Raw genomic sequence first — 9217 nt, forward strand, 5'->3', positions numbered from 1 at the left:
AGTACTGTGGGAAATAAGACATATTGCGATAATTTTAAAAAACACTGTTATAATAGAGAATGCTTAAACAATCATCAAGAAGTTTGTGATATAGCTTATAAATGTGGAGAATGTGAAAGGATATGTTTGAGGTCTAAAGAAGATATATGTGGCTTTGAAAAATGTAGAACCAGTAAGCTAGAAGTAGAAATTAAACATCATAAGTGTTACATGCAATACAAAATACAAAAGAGTTTTGTACATGAAAGAAAATTTAGTGAAGAGTATATGGACAATGATTGTCAAAAAAGTAGTAAAATGATTGTTATGTTATTGGAGAATTAAAAAATTATTATATTTTTTAATGTTCAAACTACAAGAATACAGTTACAGGCAAAGTTTAAATGTGAGAAAGGATTCCCAAAGGAAATCCCTTGTACCTTTACTGAAAGATACATGTGGTTTGATTATGAACCTCAACAAGAAACAGGAATACATATTCCAAATCTCACAATAGTTCAAAATTTTAATGGTTAGACTGTTTATAAATTTAAAACAAATGATGAGTTCAGTAGGTGGATGATATCTAATAAACGTAATTGTTATACATGTACAGCTCGTCATGCTAAAGATTATGATTCGCAATTCATTCTAAAGTACTGTGTTGAAAAAACAATAAAACGACAGAGTATCTACACAGGAACTAAATTAACATTATTGAAGATAAAACAATTAGGCTTAAAATTATAGATAGCAGCAGTTCTATACAAAGAGCACTTAGTAAATTTCCAGAAGCATTCGATTTGAAAGAACTAAAGAGAAGTTACTTCTGACATTTACTCAGTATTTGTGAAACCAAAGTTACATAGGACCGATTCCTGATATCAAATATTATTGTGCTGATACCATGAAACCAAAAGATAGGGGAATATTTCTCGAATGGTATAGTCAAAAATTTTGTGTGTCATATGAAGAAAGAAATTAATGAATACGGTACTTCTGATGTAGATGTATTATCAAGAGGTTGTTTGGTACTAAGGAAACAGTTGCTAGTAATAGCTAATATAGACCCATTCGGTTATTTAACAATTGCTGGAGTCTTTACGTCTGTAGACAGATCTAAATATTGACCTAATAGAAAAATTGCTCTGTTGGATAACGAACAAAAGGAAAATTATAGTAAGGCATCAATAACCTCGTTAGTTTGAATGATAATAATATTCAACATGTTCTGAATAGTGATGAAGTAAATATAGCTGGACATAATGAAGATGGCTTTGATAAAGAAACCAATACTGGTTATCAATACCATAGCAGTTTTTGGCACAGTTGTAAAAAATGTTTTAAAACAAACTATTTACACCAAAAATCGATGGATGATTTATATCAAAAGACATTAACAAGAAGTGTAGAAATACGAAATCCTGGATTTACTTTAGTACAGATGACGGAATGTAATTGGATTAAGTCAGCAGTGTATAAAAATTTTAAGGAGTTAAAACAGTACCTGAAGTTTTCGAACCACTGAATACAAGAGATGGTTTTTATGGAGGCCATACAACAACAACAAAATTAAGAGCAAAAACAGATAGTGTTAACATAAAATTAGGATATACTGATATGTGTAATCTCTACCCAAGTGTAACTGAACTTTTCGAACCACTGAATCCAAGATATAGTTTTAATGGAGGCCATACAACAACAATAAAATTAAGAGCGAAAATAGTGTTAACATAAAATTAGGATATAGTGAAGTGTGTAGTTTCTATCCAGCTGTACAATATTATGGTTATTATCCTGTAGGTCATCCAACAAATGGTAAGTGCCTATAAAATGTAAGGTAGTGGTACCTAGAGGATTGCATCATCATGTTTTATTTATGTGAATGAAGATTGATAAAAAAGAGAAACTGTTGTTTCCTTTATGTGTAGAATATGCAGAAGAAAAAAATGTAATCACAATGATGATGAAAGAAGTTTCATGGAGCTTGGACAACTGATGAAAGGATATAAAACTTTAGATAACTACTAAATGTGGAATTTTTTAAATAAAAGCAGTGCACTATTTAAAAATTATGTAAAGACATTATGAAAATTATGTCTTTGCATAACTGATAAGATGTACAGGTAAATAAAATATGTAAAAGAAAAATCGTTGTTCACTTAGATCCTGATAAGATAAAATAAAATCAAGGAAAACGAGTTGTTGCTAAGCTGTGACTAAATTCATTATAAGGAAAATTTGGACAACGACAAAATATGAGTAAAACTGAGTGTGATAGAGACTTACGACAATTTTATGAGATATTATTGGCTGTTCAATTAGATAATATAGACATAAGTCTTATCGATGATAAACTGGTTCAGATGAAGTAGAGTTGCAGGGGTTATATGTGGAAAATAATACAGCTACAACTATTGTTATAGCTGCATTCACTACAGCAAATTCAAGACTCTGACTATTTGTTACACATTTTCATACAGACAGTATAGCATACGTTGATAATGGTGAAAATACTGTGGAAACAGATCGTACGCTAGGTGAAGGGACTGATGAATTAGGAAATAACTGGATTACAGATTGGGCTTCAACTGGAACTAAAATAATTATTTTGAGAAAAATGATAAAAATATACAGAGATGAAAACAAAGGAATTGACTTTAAACTATAAGAATGTTCAAAAGTTGAATGGCAAATCCACGATAAGATTAATTAAGGATGAAGTGAAAGAAAAAATGCAATTAGAGTGCAACCAAGTAAAAAGAGATGTGAATACTAAAACTTTAATAAACAAAACTGTTAAGAAAGAATTTTCATTTCGGTATGATAAAAGAATAGTTCTAGAAAATTGTAATGCAGTACCACACTTGTTTTAAATTTCATTTCTAAAATTTATTCTATATAAATGGAAGCCTTTCTGAAGAGACTCAACTATGCTAACAACACTAAATTATTTAAAAAGATTAGTGAGCTACGAGTAAATGTTTTATATAATATTACCGGTTGTGACTACTTGAATACTAGCCATGTCGATGAAATATTCTTGCAATTAGTTAATGAATTTAAAATTATTGTGTCAGACAGATATTTGAAATTAATTAGTAGTTATGTTCTAAATTTTTTAAGGAAATGCTATTAAACTGAGATATAAAGGAATGAAGAAACATAAAAACAGCAGTAATGAATTTCATGATCTGGAATTTTTGTTCTGATTTTTTCATGGTAATTTAGTGTTGAATGATCAACCAATACTGAATGAAGTGTAAATAATTAAATTCGTTTTATTTAATAATGTCATGAGAGATGGCCACCCCCACTCAATTCGATACACCAAAATAAATTTTTTGAATTCATTCTAGTGCATCCGAAATACCCCATTAATGTCAATTAAAATTTCGTTTCATTCTTGTGCACTCAAAACAGCTTGAATTTTTATATATAGAAGTAGGTGGGTATGCTGAGTGCACCTGGCGTGTTTTTAATGCGCTACCTTTCTAAAAATTAATTATATTACATTGTATTATATTATTTATATTATATTTCAAAGGTTTTTGGTACAAATATTTTTGTAAGATAAAAAACTTCGATTTTTAAAAACATGCCAAGTAAATTCAACATATCCACTTGCTACTTGGCAGTAAGTTACTTTTGGCAACTCATGCCGATTATTGCTGATATTAGAACTGTAGACCATTCGAGAAAAGTCCAGTCAGTTTCCCGAAGTGTAAGACGAAAGACACTCGTCCACTCCAGCCCAATGACCATGTGTACAGTTGAGAAAATGATGGTGACAGGCAGGGAAGATTTTAATTATTGTACTACATGCAAGCACGCAGCTGAGAACTGCATCCATATCTTCCTAACCAAAGATTGCAAAGGAAACATAATATATGAGCATAAGAAGAAGAAGAATTTTCAATAAATAATGGTGATGCAGTGGGATGGGTTGAAGATGCATTTCGCAACTCATAGAGGAACTGTCTATCTTTTTTGAAATGCCCTGTCAATATGTGTAAGAGTTAAATGTGTGAAACAACACAGACCGAGTGAGAAAGTCCACAAAACTACCATCAGAGGTCTCCTGCAATAGGTTTTGAACCCCCTCCACTACCACCTGAAAATTGGTGGGGGGAAAATAGGAATGCAAAAACACCACATCTGGTCATGTGAGCACTACGTCAGGTATATAATGCAGACTTGAGAGCTCACTAGTCTCAGTCAATTTCTGAAAGAAGAAGAACCATGAAGTCTCACCAGCAGCAGTGTAGATCAAGCAGTACACCACAGTCTGTATCGGTGCATACTGCTTCTTGTTCAGCAGTAACCTCTGAGTGTCCACTCCAGCAATAGCAAAGACCATGGCTTGTTGAGACCTGCAGTGATCTCCGACATGTTAGGACAAGCATCAGCATCGTCACTGTGGGAGCCTGTTGCGCATCTGGTTATCATGCTGGAGCAGGACAATGATGTGCTGCTGTCTATACCACTTAGCAATAAATACACGAAGCCTGCCCTGACTTGCTGAAGTGTGCAGGTGGTCCTACCCTACGTGGTGCAGGTAAATACTGTCTGCCAAGATACAAGCCATCTTAGAAGATTCCGACGCCATTGCAAGAAGAAAAAGGTGTAGGTATTGTAGATGAGAAGCTACCAGTTCCACCTAACGCTCTAATGTTCTTCACTTCAACATACAATTTGATATCTACAAGTTCAAAACGTTTAAATAACAAAATACGAGTAGCTGTAGAAGTCAATGATTGGTGTGTGTCTTTAGATATTCAAAATGTATCTAAAAAAGTTAAAGTGAAGTTTACTGATCACAAATGGGATGAAACAATGTGCTGAAGCCTATATCAATCGGCAGATGACCACCGAGTATTATCCAACTCATAGCCCACCAGATATTAACTGTGGTGCTCTAACTCTCTCAATTACAACAGTGTATTCTCCATGCATAGCAGGGGACACAATCGTTTATCTGTCACATTCCACAATTCAATCTAGGAATAGCATTATCTTGTATGTTGGAAGAACTGAACAGATGGGTGCATTGTGTTAAAACTGTGTATAAAGACATTGTAGAATTGAACAGTGTGCATGCTGTCGATTTACACCAGTGTACCAATGTAATGCTGAAAGACATTAAAGGACAACCAGTAAGCCTAAGGGAAATTAAAGTTGAATTCCATGTTACAAGAAACCGTTATGTGGTAAATTCTGTACAGGAGTGAAGGTGGAGAAAGAACCTATATATATGATCTCAAATTGTGTACATGTTTTTTTCATAATACCACAAGTATTTTCAGTGCAACTTTTTTTCTATAAAAGCCCATTGCATGTCAATATCTAATGTAATTGGTATCATGGCAGAGTGGGTGAAACATCAGGACTTTGTAGTAAGTGACGGGTCCTGTATGATGACCTGAAGAAGAAGAGGAATGGGGTCTTCCTTCCTGATAACATCAAGAGTTATGAGTGTGGGTACATCCAACTCGGGAAAAACGAATGTACTCATATCAGTGCTAATACATCCAAATGGACTCCATTTGAACATGTTTGTGTATTCTCAAAAACACTTTTCCAACCAAAATACCAGCTATTGCAAAAGATACTACATGGTGCAGATGATGTAACATACACAGCATTCAGTCAAAGCAGTCAGCTCCCCCCAGCAGAAAATGTAAATCCAAACACAGTGTTCGTATTTGATGATGTTACTGTGGAAAACCAAGGTAAAATACTACGAAATTTTTGTTTTGATCGTCATATGGGTGTTGACGTATTTTATTTGAGTAAGATATATTCTAGAATCCTGAAACAGTTGGTGAGGGGTAATGCAAATCTCATTATGGTTTTCAAACAAGACAATCTGAATTTAAAACACATTTAAAATGAGTATGTAGGTACCAATATGTCATTCAATGATTTTGTGGAGATATGTGTAAATTGCTGGAATCACATGCAGTATTGGTTTCTTGTTACTGAAAAACCAAGAAAACTGCATGGAGGTAGGTACAGACAGAACTTCCACTTGTTTGTTTATAAACAGCTATAAAAAAGTGATGAGTATAATAGTATACTATGTACCATGTATAACACTATACTTCAACATAGCAATAGTACTGCTAATGGAAAAGCCACGTGTAACACTAATACATGGGGAATTGTGCATATTGTATAATGTTACCCCTTTTACAGAATATGACCATGATGTATGACTAATGGATATGGAAAGCAGACTAATTCTTCATTTTCCAAAGAATTTTGTAGCTGTTAGAAGGAAATGCAGTAAAAAGGAACAATACTGAATCAAGGAACTTTCAGTACTAGGTTCATTAAGTGGTTTGTACAATAGATATGCAGCCGCCAGCCTATATAGGCAAAGACTGGTTAGGTTTCAAAAAAGCAGAAGAAGTAAATTTGGCCTATTTTCCTGCAGTTCTCTAACTTAATTTCACAAATAAATATTGCTTTTCAGGATAAGGTTGTGAGAAAGACACACAACTCTTTTAGCTACTACATGCACACACATACATAGTTTTGATCTAGAAAGACCAAGAAGTTTGAATCATTATTATGTGCAAAAAAAATTGATCAAGAGAACTCCTATGTTTGCATTTTGTATAACCAACAAATTAAATACACTCCTGGAAATTGAAATAAGAACACCGTGAATTCATTGTCCCAGGAAGGGGAAACTTTATTGACACATTCCTGGGGTCAGATACATCACATGATCACACTGACAGAACCACAGGCACATAGACACAGGCAACAGAGCATGCACAATGTCGGCACTAGTACAGTGTATATCCACCTTTCGCAGCAATGCAGGCTGCTATTCTCCCATGGAGACGATCGTAGAGATGCTGGATGTAGTCCTGTGAAACGGCTTGCCATGCCATTTCCACCTGGCGCCTCAGTTGGACCAGCGTTCGTGCTGGACGTGCAGACCGCGTGAGACGACGCTTCATCCAGTCCCAAACATGCTCAATGGGGGACACATCCGGAGATTTTGCTGGCCAGGGTAGTTGACTTACACCTTCTAGAGCACGTTGGGTGGCACGGGATACATGCGGACGTGCATTGTCCTGTTGGAACAGCAAGTTCCCTTGCCGGTCTAGGAATGGTAGAACGATGGGTTCGATGACGGTTTGGATGTACCGTGCACTATTCAGTGTCCCCTCGACGATCACCAGTGGCGTACGGCCAGTGTAGGAGATCGCTCCCCACACCATGATGCCGGGTGTTGGCCCTGTGTGCCTCGGTCGTATGCAGTCCTGATTGTGGCGCTCACCTGCACGGCGCCAAACACGCATACGACCATCATTGGCACCAAGGCAGAAGCGACTCTCATCGCTGAAGACGACACGTCTCCATTCGTCCCTCCATTCACGCCTGTCGCGACACCACTGGAGGCGGGCTGCACGATGTTGGCACGTGAGCGGAAGACGGCCTAACGGTGTGCGGGACCGTAGCCCAGTTTCATGGAGACGGTTGCGAATGGTCCTCGCCGATACCCCAGGAGCAACAGTGTCCCTAATTTGCTGGGAAGTGGCGGTGCGGTCCCCTACGGCACTGCGTAGGATCCTACGGTCTTGGCGTGCATCCGTGCGTCGCTGCGGTCCGGTCCCAGGTCGACGGGCACGTGCACCTTCCGCCGACCACTGGCGACAACATCGATGTACTGTGGAGACCTCACGCCCCACGTGTTGAGCAATTCGGCGGTACGTCCACCCGGCCTCCCGCATGCCCACTATACGCCCTCGCTCAAAGTCCGTCAACTGCACATACGGTTCACGTCCACGCTGTCGCGGCATGCTACCAGTGTTAAAGACTGCGATGGAGCTCCGTATGCCACGGCAAACTGGCTGACACTGACGGCGGCGGTGCACAAATGCTGCGCAGCTAGCGCCATTCGACGGCCAACACCGCGGTTCCTGGTGTGTCCGCTGTGGCGTGCGTGTGATCATTGCTTGTACAGCCCTCTCGCAGTGTCCGGAGCAAGTATGGTGGGTCTGACACACCGGTGTCAATGTGTTCTTTTTTCCATTTCCAGGAGTGTACTTACATACTCGAATACCATAAGCAATTTTCTGTTCATCTCTCTTTGTTCTTTGTCATTCAGTATTTATATGCAACCATACTTCAGTTTTACTGAGCCACATTACTGAATTTCATTTATAACTGAAAAAAATTTTATCTGTACTTTACTCAGAACTTATTTACTCACTTTCACTTTAAAAAAATAGCTCACAACAATTATTTTCAGACATTTATTCAAAGAGAAAAGTTAGTGCTTGTAGATACAGAATAAAGCACTTCAAATGTTTTTAAAATGGGAATACACAGAACAATCAGACTCCAAGAAAGGACCCAATATAAGTGAATGATTAGGAATAAATAACAGGGTGAACTAAATTTTATCTTTTAACATAATAATTATTCAAAAATGATTCACTCTTATACAATTCTAATGATACTGTCCGTAACCTGTTGGCTGGAGGCGTTGGTCATGGCAGGTAGTAATGGCAGCTATGCTGTCAATGGTATGTCGCACACGTTTCTTGAAGTGTGATGGGCTAATTAATTCTTCTTGGAGTCTTTTTAACGTCCATTACCTAACCCAGCAACATGTACCAAAGCATAATTATTCAGCAGTCGTCCCTGAAGCTACTGTGCAACAATTTCCACGCAAGGCATAGCCTGATCTGTCTGAGTGTTGCCTCTTTCACTACAGCCTACTGACTGTGTCCTAGTTCCCGTTTGCTCTACAGGTAGCGCACCAAAAACCCAAGCCACCTTTTACGTTTCCTACAGTAACTTCAGTAACTTCCATACAATACAAAAGCACTCCATCTTTTACAGAACACATATGCTACACATTGTCCATAAGCATGAACCAGTTGATGCAAATGACAGCTTGCACAAATATATGAAATTACACACACAAAAATTTCCATTTCATTAATCCACAACAAAATATTATTTAGTAAATTATACATTTTACATATTTCTTTACATAAGTTGCATATATACATTAGCTAAGCACTCTAACATCACATGTATCACATTTTACAAATAGTCTTTGCATATCACAGTTATATTGCGATAAAAGTTAAAGGCCAAAGAATGTTTTAGAAATTTAAATGACTGATTGAAGAATATTGTTATACATGGGAAAGTTCGCATTTATGTCAGGCACTCAGCCCGAGAGGATAGATGAGCATAGCAGAGA

The sequence above is a fragment of the Schistocerca piceifrons genome, chromosome X (genome assembly GCF_021461385.2).
Source record: "Schistocerca piceifrons isolate TAMUIC-IGC-003096 chromosome X, iqSchPice1.1, whole genome shotgun sequence".
Lineage (NCBI taxonomy): Eukaryota > Metazoa > Arthropoda > Insecta > Orthoptera > Acrididae > Schistocerca > Schistocerca piceifrons.